A 24679-nucleotide genomic window follows, 5' to 3' on the forward strand; every position below is an offset into this window, starting at 1 on the left:
ATTGTGAATGTACCCCTCTCCTTTTGAACTCCACAGCCAGTGCTGTAAAAAAATGCTATTTGTGAGAAGAATATTGAAGAGAAAGGGAGAAAAGAGGGCATGAGTGTGCTTAATAAGAAAAAGATTCTCTGCACTATCACAGGTGCAGTTGTAGCTGTTTAGAGCAGTCACTCATCTCGCTCCAAATAAATAGTAATGACTGTTTCCTGTGACTGTGCTGTGAATCATATTCAGTCCATGCAGGGGAGTAGAAAATAAAGCTGCATGCAATCCACACGAGATGATGGCTCTTGTAATATTCAGCAGTTGGGCCTGGTTAGAAGCGTTTCATTATCTCAGAATTAAGAGAGAGCTTCCTGCTGTCGCAAAAGCTTGTTGTTTATTCTTCTGTCTCCCCCTGCTTTCTTTCCTTAACATGTAGTGTTTCTTCTGTCTCTGAAATGTTGACTAAATGGTTTTGAGCAGAACTGTGAGGTCAAATTAGGGATACTGGTTCTGGAAGTACTGTTGCTGTTATTAGTTCACTGCACAGTTTTGGGCTTAATAGAAGAGCCCGTGAATTTTCTTTTATCTTTTGCCCTCTGGCCTTTTTCTAAGATTATATTCAAATTGGTCAGAATAAGCTGAAGAAGCAGACATTTCCCATTTCATTAGAACTCTACACCAAGCCAATGGTAAAGAGCAAAGTTAATCAGTGGGAGTCTTTTGGTGAACTCCAGCTGCTGTTGCCACTTTAAGTCATGATGCAGTCGCCTATAACAAATGTCTGCTCTGTGCATGCAGATCAGTTTGTGCATAAGCTGGATGTTAGAGGTCGGCTAACAAGCTGGTAGTAAGACCAGCCTGATTCCCCCCATGACCGGTGGGCTGAGACAGAGCTTCTGTCACACTCCCTTAAAGAGGAAGGCCAAGTGCCAGAAATGTTCCACCGACTACACTGAGTTGCAGTGTGAGGTGAGCAAACCATCTGAGGCTGAAAAGAACCCATGTCATAAGAATCATTTGTAGCTGATGGACATAGATAACAGTAGAGGGAAATATGTCCTGTCCTAAAGTCTGAATGATCCCCTGGCTTCTAACGTAAGTACCTTAGTTAAGTGCCTCAGATAAGATGCAGTGAAGCTGCTCACTCTTCACTTTACTGCTTAAGAGGGTAAAAGGTGAGACATGAAGAAGTTGTGTTTCCTATTTAAAAATAAGCATGGATAACAAGTCCTTGTGTGCCGTGCTTCCCCTAGAGTCAGGAATATCAATCACAGTCAACAGGAGCACACAGCTGGAAAGCTGAGAGACTTCCTCAAGCCTGGTGTGATTCAGGAGGCATCTCATCTCAGGAAGAGCTCAGGTATCTTCAGCTGGGCAATGGCTTTGATTTGTTGTGGGGGTAGGAGGACAGGCTGAGCTGTGCATCTCTTGAACATGGTCCTGCTGTGTTCGATGTCCAGCACCTTTGGCATTAAATAGGTTCAGCCATGGCCTTTACAATGTCTGATTTCAGCTCATAGCTGGAGCAATGGTGGAACCATTGTGATCCTTCCTGGCTCTTCTCCAGCAAGTTCTCAAACTAAGGGAAGGAGCATAATGCCCAAAGGACACTGGCTACCATGGATGGTGCCCTCCTGGAGGGTGAATATGTGAATAGTAATGAATTCATTAAACCTCCTAAAGCATCCTTGTTTAAGTAGTGTTTGCCTCAGCAGCAGTCAAGATGGTTAAAAGGCAATTGCAGCCACTGAAATATATAGCAAAACTATTATCAGAAGATGTCATTTTTTGTAAATGTCAGTACGTAGATTTTTTATGGGGATATGGTGACAGGTAGTGAATAATTTAACATAAATTTACATAATATAGTGCAGCTGTTAATTTATGGCCATATTAGACTACAAGGTTATGTATCTAATGGCTTTTGGTCTCTTCTTCTTCTTCTTTTTTTTTTAAAGTTAAAACTTACCCTAGATTGTCCCACTTTACTCATAATTCATGAGACACCTGTCTTCCCTCCCTTGTGCCATAGAGAAGGCTGTGTGTGTCATACCCTTTTTGTAGCCTTATGATTCATAGTGAATTCATTCCCATCTCCAGATTCAATCATTTCATCTAAGTTTATTCCTGTTTCTTTTTCAAAACACACCCAAGGGAGACAACAAGTACCGTTACTACTGGTTGATTTGTATTCCTCAAGGCCGAGCACTTGGCCATTGCTAGAGACAGACGTTGCTACTTTCTTCTTTAATAAGCTGGAATTACTATTCAGTAATTCAAAGCATGTATCCACCTGCCAACCTTTTCCAAAACAGTCATTTTGAGTGGTTTCAACTCAGTGTTTGGCAAATGCAGTTGAGGATAGGTTTTTCCAAACATTTGTTTTGTGACTTTTTGTCATACAGATAATACTTGCCTAAATGTTAGAGAGATGTCCGTGGTCTGGAGATTAGGACTTGATGATTACAGGTTAGCTTGGAACATCATTCTGCTGCCATTTTATCCAGATGATGTCCAGCTCGTGGTGCAATGCAAGGAAGGTCTGTGCCTACCCACACCTGATGAGTCAAAAAGTTTTTCCCCACTTAGGCAGTTGAATATGATTTAGGCTTTCAGGATGGCTTAGTGCATCTAACAGCTTCCAGCATGATACTAATATGCCAAGTTGTTTGAAACTCTGATGTTTGGCTGCCCCTTGTGTGGCACCCAGGTAGGAGGTGAGGTCTTGGAAATCTACTGCAGAAATCAAACTGTCTGAACACCCCAGCCTAAGTGTACAACCAGCAGCTCAACAGGAAGGAATTATGATTAGGAAGTCTGTGTGAACTAGATCAGAAGCTATTTTTCTGAGACAACTATATTTCCAAGCAATTTGTTGGGGAAATTACTTGAAATACTTTTGAAGAGTCCATATATGCCTTTCGCCTCCTCTTTGCATCTCCAGATGTAATGGGAGCCTTTATGTTGCAGTTTTACACATAAGGTTCGGTAAAGGGTGACAGGAACAAAGGGTGAATGCATATCTGTCTATTCTGGTGATAGAGTGAGATTTTTGTTCTCTACAGAGAACAATGATCATTAGTGATAAATGATGTGCAATGTCTACAGGAGCTGCACCTCAGGAGGTGCAGGTTCTCTACAGGTAGTAGAGAACCACGTGCTCCTTCTTATTTGGGGGCCTGTATAATTCAGGCATTGTAGAATAAGAGTCATTGCTACATTTATTCCTTACATTGGTCACAGTGTGCCTTTTAGGGCTTTTAGGGATCCTATGTGCCTTTGACCTCAGTGACTATTCTATGTGTGATTGGGAAAGAGGACATCTCTTCTGCAAAGGCAGGTACATCTCTGAGGGTAGTGTGATCACTGTTTGCTTTTCCATACAGCACTGAAAAATGAGAAGTATTTTAAAGAATAAATAACTGTACAAGCAATTATAATTGTACTTCTACTGTCTCACACTGGAGAGAATAGTGAAAGACACGTTTGGTTACACACAATACGGTAGTTAGTTCACATTCCCTAGAATGAAATGTCATTCCCTTAGTTTCCAGGTCTCCCGCAGACATGGACTTGTTCTCTGCTCTTCCAGCCAGGAATTACCCTGCCTTGTTTTCCCAAGATGCCTCTCCATATGCTTTGTTTCCTCATGAAACATTGAGGCACTGTGTGCTGTTACCTCACCGAGACCGAAATATTACACCCGTGGCCATACCCCAGGCTGAGTGCGGAGTTAAAGCAGCATGATGGAGCCCTAAAGACCTTGTCTTGGGACTCACTGCAGTGTAATGATGGCAAGCAAATGCCTGTTTGCCTCTCTCAGGAAGGGTGCCTGTTAAATACCCAGTATGTTCCTTACTTTTCCAGCTTGCTGTCCCACCTCTGGTTAAATCTCCTCATCATCCTGGCTGGATTGCAGACAGAGCTGTTGTTGCATCAAATCTCCCTCCTCCCAGCCCCCTCCATGCCTGCTGTGTCTCTAGAACTCTTGATTCAATAATATATTAGGTTGATTCATAGAAAAACAGTGGACCAAATGCCTACCTCTCTTCTCATGTTTCCACAGGGCTTCTAGGAATGAAAAGAATTAGCACACTGGCAGCCTATTTCTCTAGCGTGCCACAGAGCTGTATTTAGTGTGGCCTCAAACCTAGACTGGATTCCCACTGGATACAGTGTAAATATGTTTAATAATTAATATCTCTTTTTAAAAAATCAAGGGGGGTAGAAAGAGGTTGATTTATCCCAGCAGTTCTTAACTGAGAGATGGTAATGGCTCAAAGAAATGGCTCAAAGAAATCTGATTTCCTACTGCCCTCTTATATTTCTTGTGAGGAACAGTAAGCAAACCTCACACTTCGGAGATAGTTGTGCTCAGCGTTCCTGGAGTGCTAATTGGAATATTAAGTGTAAGACAGCTATGAGTCACTGTGGTTCTTATTCAAGTCAAAAACGTAAATAGCACTTCTCATATATCCCTGCCATGTCAGTCAAAGATACTGCATTTCCTTTCCCCTCTGCCTCTAATAAACATCCGCCGACCTTAAGCTGCTATATACAGGAAGCAGCCTGTTGGTTATTGTGTAAAACTGATAAGGTCCCCTGGGATGCTTTATCTGTCTCTGTTGTGTGTATAAATTTAGCTTCAGTCATTGTAGTTTTTGTTCTTTTTCTCTTTTTCCTCTTCTCTCTCTCTGTTTTTTTTTCTTTTTTTTTCTTTCTTTCTTTTTTCCTTTCCTTTTCTTTTTAATGCCTGCTAAGTAAACATGGCATTGTGGAAAAAGGGACAAAGTAAGTTTTTAACATAATAGGATCATAATCCAGAGACTTGAGAATCCATCAATACACCTTGCCTGCAGTTCTTCTGCCTTCATCTTTCCTACAAATAATGGGTTCCTGTGTTTTGAAATCTCTACCTGTTATTTGCTGCTGTACCCTACCCATACCCCTATTTCATGCAGTTGTGAGCTGCAGCAGACCAGAGTGCCTGTCACTATGATTTTGCTCTGAGACATGATGGTATTTACAGCGATACGGTATCCCTGTCTGTGTTCATGGCAGGTTATGGAGCTTTCTGGCTCAGCAAAGCGCTGTGAGATGGCAGCCAGAATTATTCTTTCATGCAGCTCTTTGAGGAGGTTGAGCTCTTGGAGCTGTAGAGCAATTAATGTTCCTAAGTATTTCCAGTATTGCTTAAAGGCTTGGTGTTCAGAGGGTGGGGCTGGGGATTGCATTGTATTTGAGTGTCCTATCTCTCCTTAATTATTGATACATCTGTCAAAAACATCGCCAGTGGTATCTCAAAGGTGGCTGTAGCTTCTGGGTGGGAAGTGTGTGGTGCAATACCATTGTTCCTCACTTTTGCCTGTGGTGTGCTCCATACTAAAAACGTGTTGGAAAACTGAAGGATGTGGCTGGATGTAGCAATCCTTCTCTACTCTGCAGCCTCTCAGAGGCCATTTGAGTTGGATTGTCCTGGGCTGACTCAAGCGACTCAAGCTTTTTTTTAAGGTTTGCTTACTGCATGCTGTTATCGTTCTTTCATCTTGGAGTTGTGAAGAGCCTACATACCTGTGGTCTGTCATTTGTGTTATTGCATCTTATGCAGCTCAGAGGTAAGCGCATGGGGGAATATTTGATGCTCAGTTTGTACAAATATGTCAAATATGGCACCGTGGTGGTCAAAGAAGATTGAGGACAGACATTTTACCAGCTACTTCTGAACGGAGGACATGGAAATTGAGCAATCCAGCTGTTCTTTGTGCCTTGGAAAATCCCCTGCAACACTCTAGTCTAACTCCCCCTGTATTGCAGTGGAAACTTGGCACCTGCATTCTGCTTTTGTCTTTCAAAATGTCCTCCCTGGTTTGCATCTCTGAAGATGACTGAGTGGCCCCTAAAGGCACCTTGCTGGACAAGCCAGTGGTCTTGCTGCTGCTCCTGTAAATACTGCTTTGGCTGTGTATGGGGAGTGCTGAAGGTCAGTAGTGTATGATACTCATGGTTCCATGGCAGAATATCTGGTCTCTTCTCCATGAAGTCAACACAGGACAAAAAAAAAAACAAACAACCACAAAAACATATGAGGAGCATGTCTTCACCAAACCCAGACACAAAAAAGATGCTAGTTTATCTTGCTCTCTGTTTGATACTATGGCAGCTGCACATAGAGACAAGGTAGTGAGGTTGCTTGGCTTTTGGTTAACAAAGTAACTTTGGCTGCTCAGACAACAGGCCATGTTAATTATCTGAGCATTAACTCACGTGCATTTCAGCTCTCATCCAACATTTCTGCCTTCGGTGACCCTACTGCTCTTAGCTAGCCCAAAACTAGCTTAGCAGTTACATCCACATTAGTGGTTTTAAATGCAGTATTGACTATCGCTAAGGAATTTGGTGTGATTTTCAGGACAAAGGAAATGGAATCAAAGACTCTAAAAACTTACATGGCAAAAAAGGCATACAGCATCCTCTTGGCACCTTCTCCTTACAATAGTTTCCACAGGGCAAGGACAACATATACCTCCTATAATACTGAGAGCCTGGGGAAATGTGAGAACAGGATATTCCAACCAAATAAATGCCAACCAAAGTCTTTGCTGCACTGATGCTTCCTAAATTTCCATTGCCCAAGGTGGCTGTTGTCCATAGGTTTGCCAGGCAATTTTTGGAGATCTTCCATGTAGTTTGGCCAAGGAATTTGTCCAAGCAAGCCAAGGGTGAGGCTTTGCTCTGGTTTCTTCAAAGATGATTTTGTCAGAGTGGTGCATAAAAATGCATTAGCACTTTTTGTCAGTAATGAACTTCTTTGTTCATTAGGTTAACATTGGCTGCTGTAGCTGTTAAGTACATTTTAATGAGGAAGAGAGCATTTTGAAATAGTGGAAACCTGGCACTCTTGGGTCTAATTCACAGCTCACTGAAGTCGATGAACAGATAGACTCCCACTAAATTCAGGTCCCATTCAGAATGAATGCAATTTACCCTGGTCGAGGACCTGCCCTTGGCTTCTTCATGTGGCTACTCAAGTGTAAAGTACAGCTGCTGCTGGCAGGTTTTTTTTCTTCCATTTAGTGTTCTGAATCCATTTGGTCTTGTTTTCAAGGCAACAACACTGCAATTGGAGTTTTGTTCTACTTCTCCAAATTAAATATAATTCTCTTACACCATTTACTTCCACTTTCTGGTTTGCTTTTATTTGACCTGCTAACCATGTCACACAGCATTAGCTTTGTAAACGCTGTCATGAACTTGGTTTGAGGGTTTGTGCCAGGTCAGTTGTAATTCCCTGTTTTCCCCTTGCGTGCCAGAACAAGCAGAGAAATGTATATGGTGGGTGCAAGCCCAAGTTTGCAAAGTTTTGATTGTAAGTAAAATGAGCTCTTAAGATCTAAAGATTTTTCTGATAGTAAAATAATTGAGCTCTCATATTTTAAAGCTGTTATTTCAGCTTGTAATTCTCTCAGACTTTCTTTGTATCCCAAGTGTTTCTGATTGAAAAAACCAACAAATCGCATTTTCTCAATAAATAGTTCTGTGTACAAACTCCACTTGTTATTCCATGGAAAATATATGGGCCTGTTTTAAAAAGCTCCTTCTTCATTATTTCCTTCTCTTTAATAGCAATCGTACTAGTTTTCATAAGATGCCTTTTTTTTTCCTGCCTGGTATATTTGAATAATTTACACATCCCTGCTGCATGGGAATTGGAGAGTGAAGCAGACTTCCTGAGGGAATGTTGCTGTAATCTTTATTCCTGTGATTATTGCTACAATACCACTGAGAATTTCCACCTTGGATCTGGGTTTTATCAGAGCATACAATGTTCAAAAACCTAATAGGATATAGTTTCTTGAAAGCTTGCAGCGTGTACTTAAACTGATAAGACAATGTGGATTTAATGTTGCTCTCTATGTTAGACATTGGCTCTTTTTACAGTACAGGAACTGCAGATGGGTAGACCATTGTAGACCATTGCTCTTCAGTGAAAGACCATTGATTTGATTACTCCAAATAACTATCTGGATTCCTAGTTTCTTCTCTGTGGGACCAGACCCTGGGTGTTTCCCAAGGCCACCATCAAAGCTTCTAAACTGTGGTTGTGTAGTCCTGTAGATGTGCCTGACCTGGACGAAGAACAGCAACAGGTGGTCATCCCATCTTCTGCTTGCTCTGTAGGTTATATTCCTTTCAAATCTGCAAGCCTGAGTTGTTGCATCCAAACCTGCCTCAGTAAAAATGACCACATTTAGCATGACGATTTTTCATCTAGTGAAAGACTTTAGCATGAAATAGTAGGGATTTTGGAGTGAGTGAGTGGAAAGCAATTGCCTAGGCAGATCTGCTCAGATCCTGACCTGAAGGGCTGGTAGTTATACTTGCAGGGGTGATCAATGGAAGCAGTAACTTGGTCTGGCTCAGATGTGTGCACAAAACGTAGTGTGCTTAAGATACAGCTGCTGAAATGAACCACTGTCCCTTCTGAATAAAATTCAAAATGTTAAAGAAATAGCATGAAGGGGAAAACCAAGGAGACTTCTTTCCTAAGAACCAAAGGAGATAACTGGTCAACACAGTGCATGCTTTTATAAGGAAGGAGATGCTCAGAGCCTCGTTTGAAAAGAACTGAGCATCTCCTGTACACACCAGCAATATATAGTAGGTTATGGAGCACATCCCAGGCCTTCACAACCAACTTGAAACCTCTATTAAAATATCACTAGCTGCAATTTTAATATACACAGGAAAAGAAAGAGACATCAAGATCTTAAGCCCTGGCAGTAACATGGCATTTGTTAAAAAAACCCTCATCTTTAATGATCAAAGCTGTTGTTAGTATATGGGTGAACACAGGTATCTATTTCATGGTTTTCAATTTTACTTTAAGCTTTCAATAGTGAATGAAATCTTTCTAAACTGTAGAAATAAATTATATTTTCACAGCATACCATGTTATTAGAAATCATAAAAGGGGATCTTTTCCAAGTGCTAATTTTTCTGAAAATTGAATTTTTCAGGACACTCCCATTGGACAATGATTGAATCTGCTCTTGTATAACCCAGGGTCACTTCCCCAAAGCCATTAAATTAAGGGGGATTTCCTTTGGGTTCCCACAGACAGCTGCTGCAAGGGATTCTTGCTTTACTTCTCCAGGCTCATGTGTCGTGTTGGTAGGTTGGTTGCTCTTTTAGTACTGCCTTGACCTCCAAGGTTTTCAGATAGGAACAGTGCACATCACAGATGGATATGTTTTCCTTCAGGGTATTGTATTGTGGCCCTTTCATATGAGTGGATTGAACTTGATTTAGGGGGAGCAGGAGTAGAATAAAAGGGATGCTTCAGTTTCCTAAGGGAAAATGAAGTGAGCTGTATAATCTTAACTGTTTGTTTTAACTCTTGCTGCAGTCTCTTGCTTTCTCTAAAGAAAGTCTTTTGTCTGTTGGCAGTGACTGCAGAGTGGTTTATAGCTTCCTAAGCTTTAGCTTTGCGTAGTAGAAGTGGTACATATAGGCAGTGCTGTAGGCAAAGCTTTTTATGTTTTAGTGGAGAATGTTTTCTCCTTTAAAAATGTCAAGATTAATACTGTGATGCAAAGGAGCAGGGCCTCCATTAACCCTCCCCAACAAGGAATGATCCTGAGATCTTACTAGTTCTTTATTGGAGCAGTGGGTTTCCCCATAAGGCATCATTTGTTATATTACTTCCACCTTGTAAATTACATTTTCTTATTTCTTTTTCTTTCTCTCTTTTTTTTAAATTATGCTCTGGAGAGGAGAGGGGAGGGAAAGGGCAAGGTACGTCACTGAGTTAGAGTTTGAGGGAGTAAAGAAAGGAGCATAATGGAGTCCTTTCTGTCCAGAAGAAGAATAGCACAAGCTCAGAAAGGAGAAGGTGTCTTGCAGAGACTTGTAGAACAAAAGAATAGGAAGGTTCCTATGGATCCACTGCATCAGGATTATTTTTGATAGGCAGATTAAGTGCTTTTGGAAACCTGCAGCACTTGTACCTTTATGTTCATCTACTGGCTCGTTTCTTACATTTTTAGGAAGGATCTCATCACCCGTTGCATTCTTGAATATTACCAGAAAACCAGCTATGCTTTGTGCTAAAGTGATTCGATCCACCTCGGAATTGCTTTGCTGTCAGTGGTGAAATCTATGTGATGATGAATCTGTCATTCCTCCTCCCCTTTCATGAAAACATGTTAAAGTCAGAGCTGCTCAAGGACTAAGGCTCAGGACAGTCTTTATTTATCAAGCCAGGAGTGAAGGCAAAAATGTCTAAAGAGAGGAAATGTATGTAATATCTATAAGCCTGACGTCGATGTCCATTCTTCCTTTTGCAAGAAGAAATGAAAGCAACAGAACTGAAATCCAGTCAGTGTTTTAGCAGTGTCTGTCCTTGTAAGATGTTTAATTGCAGAAACAAACCTCGCATCCTTATGCCCTTCCTAGATACTATTAACATATCTGTTATACTGTAAAAATGGTTTTATATGAATCAATTCTTATGCATCCATCATCATTCAGTTACACAGTGACTGTTTAATATTTATCTGGTATTTTTCATTGATCCCATCATTTCAGCATCCAGGTTCCTTACAAAGTGTGAATAATCTAGGTGATCTATACAAATACTCAATTAATTTTAATTTATTACTATTTGTGTCACTGGCTTCATAGGGCTGATTTGCACAAGCAAACGCTGGCCCAGAGCCCCAGGCTCACATCCAATGGGTTCACAGTGGAGAGGACCTTGAAGCCCAGAGGCAGGGGACAGCAGTCTGCTGATGCACAATGGTGCATTGATCTTAACGAGGTAGGAAGGTTTTTCAGATCTTTTAACTACTCTTAATAAACACAGTCTTGAAATTGTGGGATTTCACAGTTACAATTTCTCTGTATTTATTTCATCGTCATCGAAAATAATTAATATTGCATCTTTAAAATGCTGCTAGGGCAGGTAAATTGTAATTAATCACGTGCCCTTCATCAATAACTAATTATTCGATTACATTAAAGATAATCTTGTTTTCAGCAAATATCAATCATTAAATGAACTATTGTTTATTTCTAATTCCTAACGTCAATACTATTAATTCTGTAATTGCAAGTGTCATGAAATGGCTAGAGCATAATAAAATATATATGCCCTCTAACCTCCATATTAAATCATGGTGACATATTGACAGATACTATAGTGTTGCAGATAAGTCAACCTTTTTGTAGCCACCTCTTTTCAGTTGAAATAGCTGGGACAAAATGAGAAATAAATACTGCCTGTGTCATCATTAAACCCATTTAGAAAGGTCTAAGGAAGCAAACGAACACTTAGCACACTGATAAATCCAGACATTTAAAAATAGTATGCAGCTATTTATGTTGCCTGGAGTATTAATAACTTTATTTACAACTGAAATAAAGCTCAGCTGGGTGAGCCAACCCCTGTATGACATTTCTGTTTCATGAGGGAGCAGAGGTGGCTCTGACATTTTTTTTAACTAATGGAGAACTAATCAGAAAATTTTGTAGCAGATGCTGTGTGTGTGTGCACAAATAACGACGATGGAGGTTTAGGAGAGCTATTTTGCACAAAACAAAACCAGCATACTTTATTCATCATCAAAGCAGTGCAAATAAAATGAGAATGCTTTGTTGTAATGCACAGAAAAACAGGAAAAAATAACTGATGACCATTACATTTTATAAAACCTTGTAACTTTTCACGATGTATCGTGCACACTCACATTGCTGTATGCTTGCCTGGGACAACTTGGAAATTGCCAGGGCTAACTGGCCCTGCCCAGGTCCCATGAGTGGTTGCTGTGCCCTTCCTGCAGTGGTGCATTGTGGTGTTTAGCTGAGTGCTGCCATGGGCACCATCCCCATGCAACATGAAGGGATGGTGACAGGGAGAAGCATACATTCATGCAGGACTACCAATGCTTGATAATCTGGGGTGATTTAGATGATCCGGGCTTGCAGGTCAAGTATTTGTTCCTTGGTCTGAGCCCTGTGCTGGACTGGGGAGCCAGAGCAGTGGCAGCTGCTCAGTACCCTCTGTATCAGGCATGAAGGTGGTCATCCATTCAAAGACTGGCACTGGCTTTTAAATCCTCTGTGAAATGGAAGTAGACATTCCAATCAATGCGGGGCTTTGCTGCTTCAGCAGGGTGAGCTGTTTATGTTACTAAAAGACAGGTATTTGAATTTGCAAAAGCAGTTTTTTCCTGTCTTATTCAATCTTTCTGCTGCAGCAGTTTCAGTCACTGAATGGTGTGTGTGTAGTTAATTGGCAGTCCTAGAGAAGGCTAGGAGAGCAGAGGGGGTTGGAAAAGGGAAGTGCTAACCCTTTTCCACCCCAAATCCCCAGAACCCCAGACGGCTCAGTTTCAGCACAGGCAGCCAGATGCAGGGTAGCCACGTGCTCCCAAAGAGCCACTGGGGACCTCTTTGCATCCCCTCCCTGTGTTGCTTGAGGGCACCTGAAGGGGCTTTGGAGTTCAAAATGTTCCATTTTTACCAAAGGGAAAGAGCTTGTTGAACAGCTACATAAATAGTGACAAAACTGGGACTTTGAGAAAATAGCTTCTTGTGTTTGTTGTGCTCTCAGTCTCCTGAATGTGATGGCATTCTTTACTGTTAATGAGGGCTTAGCACTTTCTCTGGCCTGTGTTGCTTTCCTGACAGGTGTTCATCCTGGCCCCTAGGTATAAAGGGCATGTGGCTGATGGTTCCAGCATTGTGCTTGTATTTGTCAAGCTCCTCTGTTAATCCATGGCTGAAATAAACTCAGAAGTCTGCTTTCTGAACTAGTCAGAGCCAAAGCTCTTACAGGAATAGCTTGGATGGTTCTCAATAGGGAAAGGCTTCCTCTATCTCCAGGTTGACCTAGGACAGTCCCAGTGACCTCAGACAGGAAGGCCATCACACCTAGCCCTTCCTCCTTGTAGGAGGCAACACTCCAGAGCAAAAGCCTGCATTTAATTCTGTCCATTGTTTCCTGGTAGTCAAATGCCTGTTGCACAGCTCCAAGGAGCAGAGGGATTCCAAGGGGAGTTAAACCCTGCCTCTTGAGTTTGTGTAGCTGTAAAGGTGATGGTTGCTGAGACATCCCATAGTTTTGTCCTCTACCTGATGTGTGCTACTTTGGTGTTGTTGATATATCAACGGAAACAGTGCTGCAAGTGAAAAAGTAACAGCCTTATCCTAATAGTTGCTCTCTGCAAGAAGTAAGCAGTTAATCCTAAGGAAGAGAGGAGGCAGCGTGGTGGAGCAAGTCAAACAGCAGACCTGCCATGCCACAGCTAGGCTGTGGGACATAAGAGCTTGAGTGGGTGACAGAGATAACAGCATCTTCAGACTCAGAGGAAGATGTGGGCCAACTTCTTCATGCTTGACTGCCCCTCCTATCCTGTGCCAGCTGGCACTTGGATCATCTGTAGAAACATATGTTTGACCAACCCAGCTGCCAGGGGAGGGTGGTAGAGCTGGTGGCTGGAGGAGAACAAATCAGTAAAGGAACACAGTGAGTGATGTAATTGTTTCTTTTAGCAGGGCTTGGTATGTTGTTTTTTTTTTTCTCCCCGTAAACTCTATCCTGATAATATTTCCCTTTGATAAAACTTTGATGTACATTCAGGCCCATCCTGTAGTGTAACAGTTGCTATCCATGATGTTGGGTTTCTCAGAGAGACTATAGGAAACATGGTGAAAGGGACACGCTATTTGTCCTCCTCTGAGCAGAAAGGCCAACCTCTTCCTTGGGTAACGGGTGCTGTGGAAGAAGGGAACATGAGCTCCATTTTTCTGACTTTCTTAATTTCTGGTTTGCTTTAAGACTACAGCACTTTTGTGTGGTAAATGGAGCATGCTTATATTTCTGTTAATGGATGTTTGAGATTCTCAGCTGAAGGGCATTAGGGAAGAGAACATATTATTATAGCTTTATTGTATCTCCTACTTTTTCAAGACATTATGGAAAGTTCATAGTAGTATTTCAGCATCAGCCTACACAAATAGTATGCAGCAGTGCTATTTTCAGGCAAAGGTACCTAAAGTGAAGCCCCTAACTCTAAATTTAAGCACCTGAGTATGTGCCCGATTTCAGTAAGAAGACTAGCCACCAGCAACCTCCACCAACATGGATGAGAGCTATTGATGTTCAGGGCCCTCTAACACCAAAACATTCATTTTTGAGGATTGCCCTAATCTGGCATCTAATTTCAAGCATCAAAGTTTGAATATGGTATGTCATCACTGATTTTGCAATCAGCATCTGACTGCAGAGAAACAATATTAAGTGTCAGTGCAGTTTATGCAGGAGACACAGCTGGTGTCTCCTTGGGGCCTGCGCTTAAATCATGTACTCCACGAAAGCACAATTCAAGTGTTTAGCAATGTTAATGTAAAAAACACTGTGTATTTTTGAATTAAACCAGGCCCTGGATTTAGCATCACTTATCTTCCCCATCAAGGTGCACAGCAGTGAGCGCAGCAAGGCTGTTATTGCTTTTACTGTATTCTAAACACACACACACGCACACATCTGTATCATCAATATCTGGCAAAAGTATTTATTGTTGTCTCCGAGCAGAAAGTAATACTCTGATACAATGTGCAATTTATAGGCACTAGTTTTTGCTGCCTCTTATTATAGAAACAATTCATCTCATTGCAGAACGTGTGCTTAATTATAATTTGCTAATGCCCTTGAGTTTTTTAAAGTCTAATTTACTGCTGATGTGTTCTGCAGCCAGCATTATCTGGTGACAAAGCAAGGGAATTAGCTTAAGGAACTCTGATTTTGCTAGCACTGGATTTGTGATCTGTGACCCTATGCAAAACATTTCACCTTTTTCATGAGTCAGCTCCCCCATCTGTTTTTAAAAAAATGGCTGGAGACCACCAGATGAGAGGAGCCATATTTTTATTTCTTTAAGTGTCAGAGCATTGGAAGCATTCAGCGCATTATTTACAACATACCACTCTGTGTTTGAAACACCTCATCATATTTATAATTTTAATTTGGCTTTACTTTTGCTATCGTTGCTAAACATAAACCACCCACAGATTAAAGATGTTGATGTTCCTAGTAGTCTAAGCTATACCAGTGATTCAACCATAGCTTAGTGGTAGAACCACAACAGTCAGTATTGCCACTGATTTTAGGGCTCAGTCACAACAAAGCTGTGCAAGGAGGGAAAATTGTTTGTTTTGTGACATCTGACTCAGACTAAAGTGACATTAAGGCTAATGGCATAAAGGCATGCAGTGGCTGAGGAACACGGGCTGCAACCTCATGGTGTGTGGATCTTGTCTGTGCTCTTCACCTTCTCCAAGGACACTGTATAGGTTTTGCTAAGGGAGAAGAAAAGAAAATGTTGTTTGTGACGGGAAGGAGAGAGGTTAGCTTTTCTCTCAAAAGACATGAGCTTTCTCTTGTTTGTGGCAACTTCAAGTAGCATGCTAACAAATCCACGATGCTGCTTCTGTTGAAGAAGGCTGTGGATGTCATGTCAGTGCTTTCAGAGCGACCCCAGGGGCATTGGAGTGAACATTTCCTCCAACTGTTGACATCTTGGTGGCCTCAGAAAGCTGGCCCCCTGTGGCTCATAATGGGATGTTGGCTGGATAAGATGAAACAGGACGTTTAAACAAACCACTGTTGTTTTCCAGTTCTTGCGTGCATTCCTGCTCAGCTCTGTATATAACACATCACATAATGCATCTGCATCCTGTCAGGAATGTGTAATTGATAGAAAAATATATTTGATATGAGCATGCAAAGAAACTGCTACTTTTTTAAAGCAAAAACTGTCCCGGAATCTTTCCTTTGCTGCTTACAGTGCTGAGATGTTTTCTTTAAAGACTACAATGCAAGTACCACTGTGTGCCCTGGGGGTGCACATAAACTCCAGACCCTGTTCAAATTGTGTGGCACGTGACAGCACCACAGTACCAAACCATGCTTCATAACACATCATTCAAATCTCACTGACCACAGGTCCAGCAGAAATGTTGCAATCACTTGTCCTGATCACTTCCTGCCAAATAACAAACACAGCTTGTCCTCCCTAAAAATAGGAATCTTACTGTGCAGCAATCCAAGTGCCAGCACCAGAACCATAGCTTTCCATAGTCCACTTCAAGCCTTAAAATATTTTTTTGCCGTGTTCTTTCTGACATAAGACATGGTTAGGGAAATCTATTAGAGGTATTTGTTTTGTTTTGTGGAGCGCAAGGGTGCTAGTGCTTTATTAACACAGTAGCACTGCTCAATGGCAACATCTGGTTTTCACTGAGATTTCAGGGTTTTTTTATTCCATTTTCCAGCTGTGTTGACTCAGAAGAGTCAGAAGGCAGTCAGCCACTTGTGAGAGTGAAGTCTCCAAACGCTTTAAGAGCTGAGATATTCTCTGAAAGTCCTCAATGTTGGAAAATGAGGGCAGAATCTGACAATACCAGTTTTTCCTCCTGAGGCTTCCAGCACTCACACTTCGGGTTCCAGGCAGAACCAGGAAATTAAAAATCGCATGGAAACTATTGCAGAGCTTTCAGGATGGCTGTAGGTTCGATCTGCACAGAGACAGAAAGTGCAGGAGGGAGACTGAGTTTTCCCAGGTTGTTTGTGCTATGTTGTTCATTTACCCTAAAAGATGACTTCAGAAGAAGTCCAAGTCAAAAGAATAAAATCTCGTTGGTCCGGAGCAAAGAATGAAAATGCAGCTTTGGTGTCAAGACATTAACAATTCATTATGCTTACCTGTGTCCCAGCAGTGGGGCCAGCCAAGAGGCAGATTTTCTTACAGCTTATATGAGCTGCGCATCTGATGTGTGCTATAAATCCCATCCCTTAGGGAGTGTTGTTAGCCAGGTGTGGGTATGTGCCTGTGGTTTGAGCTCCAGCAGAGCAGGCAATGAGTGGTGTGAAGGACCCGTAAAATGTGCTCCTCTACATTGCCAGCTCCTGCATGATGCTCCCCAGCACAGCGTGGCCCTGCCTTCCCCCCTCCCCAGCCTTGTGGGGCCTTCCTTGTCCCCAGCCTTGGTGAACCCCAGCCAAGGGACCTAAGGGATTGCAACCATTAGCAGGTATTTCACCATTGCTTTTGTCCTTGCTTCTCTCCACCCTGCAGTGCCCACTTTGTATTCTGCTCACCTGTTTTTCCACTTGTTCTCTCCTTCGTGCATTATTCAGCTTTCCTTTTCTAGCAGTGCTTTTGCTCCTCTTTTTCACCTCACTCCTCATACAGGAAGAGAACAGCAAGCTGGATGAGATTGCCCTGTAAGCCACAGCTGAAGGCAGACTGAAAGGAAGAGGAGGGAAGACAGCCTTATAAGTAAGCATGTGAAATTTGAGTTTTTGCTATTTCTAGTTGTTGTGGCTAGTTGTGGTAGAGAAGCTCTGGGGTTCCTCATTCCTGCCCCAGTCACCTGACTGAAGCAGGGGCTGTGCTGGCTTGGGGTGTAGACTTGGAGCCCCTCTGCAGCGCTGATTAAGCAGACTAACTTCACTGATTCAATAGAAACCTGTCCAGAGTCAAGCTGGCATAGGTGGTGGATGGGCTGGCTGCACTGTCTCTGACTCCTCATATTCTTGTTTGTAAGCATGTTGCCCTGACTTTTGCCCTATTCTCCATTTTTTTCCCATTTTTTTTTTTTTTTTCCTTGAAAAATGGCCTGGTTGAATATAGGAAAAATCAGCCTGCGGAACAGGAACTCTGGAGCTGTTTTAGGGTTAAGTTACAAATGTGGTTTTTTTCCATTCATGGTTTTTTTTTTTTCCTTTCCCAGACCGCTCAAGTCCTAAATTCCCCCCGTAAATCTGCTTTCTGTCCCATCAGTTCTCAGAACAATGAACCACTTGATATACCTGATAAGAGTTAACATGAAAAGCGAATAAATCATTTGCTACTCCCTTTTCTTTTTTTGCTGTAACTGGGTGTTGGTCTATAAAATGAAGGAAGTTACATAGAGCAGGAAGTTTAAAAATGCTTAGACAGATGTCATTAAAAAAATATATCAAAATTGGCTTCCTGCCAAGTGGCTGTAATTAAAATTATTCTTCTTAGTGAGAAAAAAGCAGATGCAAAGGGAGGTTTCCTGTCTCTCGGAGTAGGAAATATAAATAACTGATAGTCTCTCTTTTGTGTGTGCTTGTGTGAGTGTGTGTCTTAATGGAGGACTCTTGCTTATTCATGAAGTGGCTTTTGATTGAAAACTTTAGTCAACACAGTGTGGATGGCTGCTTTATTAATCTGTCCTTTTTTGAGTCTTGTTTTTAAACTTGATCTTTGTTGCAATATAATGTCTATAAACTGCAGTTGCCCTTTTTATGTTAAAGATTGCTCCAATGACTGCTTTTACAGAAAAAACTCCAATAAATTTCTGCAAACAGCTTTGAAGGGTGAATGGGATGTGGGTGCGTATACATGTGTAGAAGGCTAAATACATCTATGCACATCATATAGCTATAGCTGATAGCTATATTAATTCAAAAACCAAAGTGGTTAATGCCATGCAACTTCCTAGCATCCATGGAAGTATGCAAGTATAAAATTGCTTCCATCATCATATCTTTCTTTCTCCTGTACAAGCATCTTTAGTTTGATATAAAGCCTTTACATTAGACTTCAATTTCATTTTAATTAAGATGTCTTCTCATCTAATATAATTACAAAAATTCAAAAACAGTCTCTTAGCAAAATTAGACAAGTATATCACCAGGGGATGTGCACTACATCTCCTTTCTGTAGTCAGAGTTTAAGAGTGGGCTGATGCCTTTTCTCTCCTGCATATAGATGAACTATTGACTCATGTAGGCTGAAGAAATTTTCTCAGTCCATTTATTGTAGACTTTTTTAGAAGTTGCACTGAAGAATATAGATATGCTTCTCTTTTAAAAAAAAGTTTCACTTGATAACAGCATTGATCCATGTGAACTAATAGATGTTAGTGGAGCAATACCTCTTGAGACTAGCTAAGGCTACTACCGAGAAATGAGTTTGGGTGGTGTGCATACCATATACGTGTCTGGGTGTGACACTGGTTACTCTATTTAGATTCCTCCTTAGTGCTCTAACATGTATCAAATAGCACATCAATGTAACCTGTGCTATATGCTGTGCTAATAGCAGATGGTATAGGCAAGTGAGTGCAGGGCCTTAGTTTAGTATGAAGCACGTGAAGTGAGGATTTGGAAATACTGTATATTTTGGAGGTGATGACCACAGGCAAGCATACCTCTCCTATTGCATGGATGGACTACACAGGGGGAAAAGCTTAATTTTATTGCTGTTTTCTTCTGGGCTCTGCAGCCGTTCTGCTTCTGTTAGTGGGCCAGCCAGTCTCAGAGCAATAAAATCTGCAAATAGAAGCATTGCTTATATTGATTAAAAAAAAAAAAAAAAGGGATTAATTTTAATATTAGGAGTTGGATGGCACACTGGTACAGGATGTGCTGATCTTTGTAATGATTCTTGTGTGATTTTGGCCTCTTTGAGTAGTCCTGGTGAATACTTTCTTTGGAACAGATAGCAGAACTTGCTTCTGTTTTTGTGTTACCAGATTATTACCTCTGCCAAAAAGAGGTAATGAGAACAGATGAAAAAGACCAAGTGCATGTCTGATACAATCTGTAGCGTAATCACCATCCAGTGAACAGAAGTAGCAAGTATCTGAAAACATGTAAGAGGAACATGAATTCATGTGCAAGCATTGCAGTCCTGTGAAAGCCAAGAGAGGTCTTAATTGCTCTATTCCTATGGAGGGGACTTAGTCTAATTGAAAAGTGATGTAGGGTTATGGAGGTGAGATCAAGTTACAGAAACTGTCCCCAAGAACACTGTTGGAAAATCTAGCAGCAGCTAAACTTATAACTCTCTCAGAAAGTGAAACAGAAACCTTTAAAACTCACAGTCCACTTTACAGTGAAGCCCCAGGCTGTGGGTAATCCATCTTTGCCAATCCCAGGATGTTGCCAATAACTATATTCTTAAAACTGCACTGCAACAAGCTTTCTTGTGTCCTGAAAAGAGATTCATGTCTGTTGAAATCCAGAAGCCTGTGAAAAAGTTCAAGGGTTGGAAGTAGATGATCTTTAAGGTTCCTTAAAGCTATTCTATGATTCATGTGTCAAATGTACAGCACAAAACCATGAAATACGTCTGTTCATCTTCCTCTGATCCGGATGCTGTGCTTTTCTAGATGGCAATCTGCCTAAAACTCATCCAGTTGATTATTTCTGCTATTGTTAGGAGAAGTCTATCAGGCACACATTGCAGAGAGGTCCTGTGCTGCACAGGTTTTATGGCTGTTTGCTGAGTGGAAAGGCAGGAGATGGCAGGATTAAATAACCACTTCTGTGCCAGCACCAGATCAACTGATGTCATAGGCCTCAAATCAGCAAAAGCTTAAACTCTTACCTTACTTGAAGTTGTTGAGCCATTTACATGGAGAACACAGGAATGCTTCTGCTGTTGGCAGGGATGTCTTCCCTGCCTATTTTCCCCAGTAGTGGATTGGTATGTATGTATTTGGGGAGACGTGCTGTGAGAAGAAGGAAATTGGAAATTCTGTGTAGTGAGTAAAGGGGAACTGATCCTTCGTGTGCTAATAGTCTCAGAAAGTAAACTGAGATTTTACACTCTTGTGCTGCTTTGCTGCAGGCATTTTGTGAGCAGAAAAGAGAAGCAATGCTTTATTTGTTGGTATTTTGGCAAAGCATGGCTGCCCGCGGAAGACATCTGTTTAAATTCCTAACCTAGGAGAAAGACCAGATCTGGACGAACGTTTGGGGCCACATTTTTCCAGAAGGTTTGCATGTTATGTACCCATAAGGGCTGCAGGGACGAGTGACTGATGCCCCAAGCAGGTCTGGCCAGGGCTTTCAACTGAAATGTGTGCTTTGTGTCCAGCACACGGGAAGGAGACCGCATTCCTGAGGAGCTCTTTTAAGGAGTGCTAAGTAAACAATAAATCTCTCCACAATGGAATTTATTCTGAGAGAATTATCCAGGGTTAAAAAAATACTCTGTGGCTTTCAGCTCTTATCTTTGTTTACTGTATCACCAAGGACAGTGACCTGCCTTTGTGCCCCAATACTGAACTGTCAGCAGAGAGACGGGAAATGCTGCTTTCTCTATAGGCTCACTGTATGGGCTTAACGAGAAGGGTAACATCGTAGCAGCGGTGGTTGTTTTGCTCAGTTCGTTTTATTCTCTTTTGTTGATTTCCTTCAGCAAACCTAGGTAATCTTAGAGAGGGGCCTTTGTGCTCATTTTCTGCTCTCTGTAATTTAGTGACCTTCAGATATTTAAACATTAAGACCGAGCTGAGCTGACAAAAGAGCCGATATCCTTTTCATTCCCCGCTGAGCCGTGCTGCCTGAAGCCAGCACCCGCTCAGCACTGAGCTCGTGCTGTCCTCCTGCTCCAGCACACAGGGAGCATGCCAACACCGAGTGGAGCTGCAGCTCCTTCTGTTACTGTGGTAACGTCGGGATCGCCGAAAGCCCCACCACTTGTGGGTCACCTGATTAACAGCTCCCCTTAATGAAATGAGAAACACGTGATGGGAAAATAATCAAATCGAGGAGCGCCATCCAGGCTGGAGCAGAGATGAGCTGGTAGAATTGCTTGCGAAGCATCCCCACAGCCTTCTCTTGGCTTTGGCAAGGGTTTCTACACACCAGTGTGAGCTCCAGGGCCCTCCCTGCTCAGGGAACACTTTTGGCTGGAGAAAAGAGCAGCTCCTCTTATTGTGGAGGAAGATAGCTACTGTCGGGGAAGAGGGCAGGGTGAGCCTAGCAGGGAGGCAGCAGGGCATGGCCTTCTGCAGCAGCAGCCATCTCTGCCATGGTTCTCTCATCCAGGTTTGAGAGAGCAGAGGTGTGGGGAGCATGGTGCAATCCAACAGGCCCTAACCTTTGTTTGAGACCCGAGGGCATCATAGATAGAAAACCTTGAAAGCAGATTCCCTAAATTTCAAATTACAGCTTTTGTTTGTTTGTTTGTTTTCTCAAGTGTAGAAAATCAGTATTTCTTTGCCTTCAGTGTTGCTGGTCTATGGATGAGTGCATGTGCACCCATTACCACTTCTTTCCTGCCCCCTCCAGCAAATGTGCATCATAAATCACAGCTTTGATAGTGGGTTAAGTTCACTTCTAACATACAAAAAAAATTCTGTCCATGATTTTGTTGTCCATTCAAGACTTACCTTTGTTTAGTATTATATCATTGCTAAAAGCCAAGGCTCAACTTACCCATGACATGAAGAAATTTTTTTTAAAAGTGGGGTTGTTGTTAGTACTTTAGCAATGGCCAGGCTTTGAACAAAAGCTTTGTATGTTGCCTTCATCAGCAGTCTCCAGGCAAGCTCATGATTTAGGTTTACCAGTCTTAATAAAAGCACAGGGGGAGAGGATGTTGCTTCCCCAAATTCACTTGGAAAACTGCGTCAAGACTTGACCTCCTGACTGCAGGTCCTGTGGCTTTGCTGCATAAATGTTCCTCCCTGCACTCCTTCTGCCCTGCAATACTGTGCCTGGAATCTGACCCCGTGTTTCCCAGTGTCATACTGGCATCAGCTGGATCGAAATGAAATCTTTTGTTAACTTGTTCATTGCTTTGCAAGCAGATTTATCTTCTGTTTATTAGAAGGCGGCAGCAGTGATGGGCACTGAGCTCCTTCCCCATTTACGTACACATGCTCAGCACAGTCTTTGTAATATCCTGGCCATCTCAATATCCATCTCTTGGAGCAGATATGAGACAAGGCTCCATTGTAAAGAATACAAAAGGGATTTTTCTATCAAGCCCTCTGGAAGCAGAGAGGAAGCTGCAGTCTTCCCTGACTCTTCAGTTCGTGGCCTGTATAGTACTGAGTAGCAAAAGTGATGACATGCATATGAGGCATGCAGAAAAAAAGTTTTCTTACATCCTGACCTAGATAAATAGGATTTGGAATGAATTTTCTGACTTTGTAGCACTGACACCTCAGATCTTCTGAGATTTAAAGATCGAATTTTTTTTTATTCCTTTTTATACTGTTTCAAATTGATGGATGTGTTACAGAAAATACACATGCTTACATGTGTGCACACATGAAGAGAGACCGAAAGTACTAACACTACTCTATTTTACTACATCATAATGTAAAAGGCACTGGAGGTGAATGTGTGAGGAAAGGCAGTGGATATGGACAAAAGTGGAAGGTGTTCTGGCTCTTCTGAGCTGCATTGCAAATGCCTTGGGAGATAAAGGAGGGAAAACTGTGAGGTTGCTTGAAGTTAGGCTGACAGGAGGCAGGTCCGAATATGTAAGAGGTGTAAGAGAACCACATCTACTTGCAGTTCTTCCCAGTGCTTTCTCTTACTGGAGGTATAGTTCAGGCGGGATATGATCCCAAGTAACCTGCTTTCCAGTGTCTTAGTGCACCATAGGTATTATACAGATGGAACTACCAGAATGTTATTTAAATAGAGGAGCAAAGTTTGGATAGCAGAGATGTGCCACTCGCTTTGTGATTATCTGCTTGTTCACTAGGAGAATTGTAGCTTTCTTTACACACATGGAGCTGAAGAAATAATAAGCACCCTTCATCAGTCAGATACTTATACATCAGACTAGGTGTGGGAAGCATAAGGTCCTCTTTTTCTCTCTGTTTTCTTCTTGCTGATTTTCATTTTTTACTTTTTAATTAATTTTCTTCATTTGCAGTCACACAGCTGTCTGGGCTTCAGCCATAGATAAGTGGATCTGTGTGTGACAGCAGCAACCTGAATTTATCTGTCTTTCCCCCCCTCTCCTCCTCACTTCCTGCCTTCCCCACCCCCCGTCTCATACCCAGCAGAAACAAAATGCTATATATAGCCTCAGTACAGTTCCCCCCCAGTTACTTTATCTGCATATTTCAACCTTGCTCTGAGCCAGGCTTTGCCAAAGTGCCAATTTTGACATTTTCAGAGGAGATTGGGTGCTTAATTCACAAGGTCCCTCTCCCAGTAATCCCCCCTAAAACACATACCATAAAAATATGCTTGTTATAAGGGTCAGCATACAGCAGGGATCAGCTTGTGCCTGTGTGATGCTTATTCACATGAAATTCCTGCTCTTGTAGACTCCTTTTTTTTCTATATTTATTTTTTTTTGAAAGTCTGTGTGACTTGAGCCGAGTGCTTGCAGAAGACAGCCAGGCAGGGTTGGCCTCTGGAGCTCTGCAAATGGAGTATTATCAGCATCCTGCCATTGCATGGCAAGTCTCTGGGTATTTGTTTTGTATTCTCTTGAACCACTCACCACTGAAGTCAGATGTATAATTAGAATCTATCTTTTTTTATTGAAACAACAACAACAAAAACAAAAATGAAAGGGGAAAAAACCTACTTCTAACCACGATAGTTGAAAAGGTAAGGCCAGAAATAAGAAACTCAGTTCAGAAGCCTGAAGGCAAGTGAATTTCAAAATTTTATTATTTGCCATAAATCTCATGTTTTCCAGCTAGTTTCCAAGCAGACTGAGACCTAGCTCATGTTTGAGCAGTCAGAGCTGATAGAGTACTGAGTGTGCCTACCTGCTCTCACATGTGACCAGGCCTTTACAGGAAAAGCCTATAGCTGTGCTCCATCTTTGTACTCCTAGAAAATCCCTCTCTCCAAATTAGTCCATCTATAGGCACCCACAGATCTTTGTGC

General features: G+C 41.8%; 1 protein-coding gene and 1 long non-coding RNA gene across 10 annotated transcripts in view; one reads left to right on the forward strand and one right to left on the reverse strand.

The window, feature by feature from the left end:
• TBXAS1 (thromboxane A synthase 1) overlaps window positions 1-24679 on the forward strand; it is a 243706-nt gene that overhangs the window by 199773 nt on the left and 19254 nt on the right. The gene's annotated exons all lie outside the window — the stretch shown is intronic.
• On the reverse strand, window positions 14578-20803 carry LOC128073095 (uncharacterized). Its single transcript, XR_008202615.1, has 3 exons — window positions 19904-20803; window positions 17147-17294; window positions 14578-16563 (listed from the first exon to the last, which is right to left on the reverse strand). It is a non-coding gene; the product is annotated as an uncharacterized LOC128073095 (long non-coding RNA).

The sequence above is a fragment of the Tympanuchus pallidicinctus genome, unplaced genomic scaffold (genome assembly GCF_026119805.1).
Source record: "Tympanuchus pallidicinctus isolate F22 unplaced genomic scaffold, pur_lepc_1.0 scaffold8, whole genome shotgun sequence".
In the NCBI taxonomy this organism is placed as follows: Eukaryota; Metazoa; Chordata; class Aves; order Galliformes; family Phasianidae; genus Tympanuchus; species Tympanuchus pallidicinctus.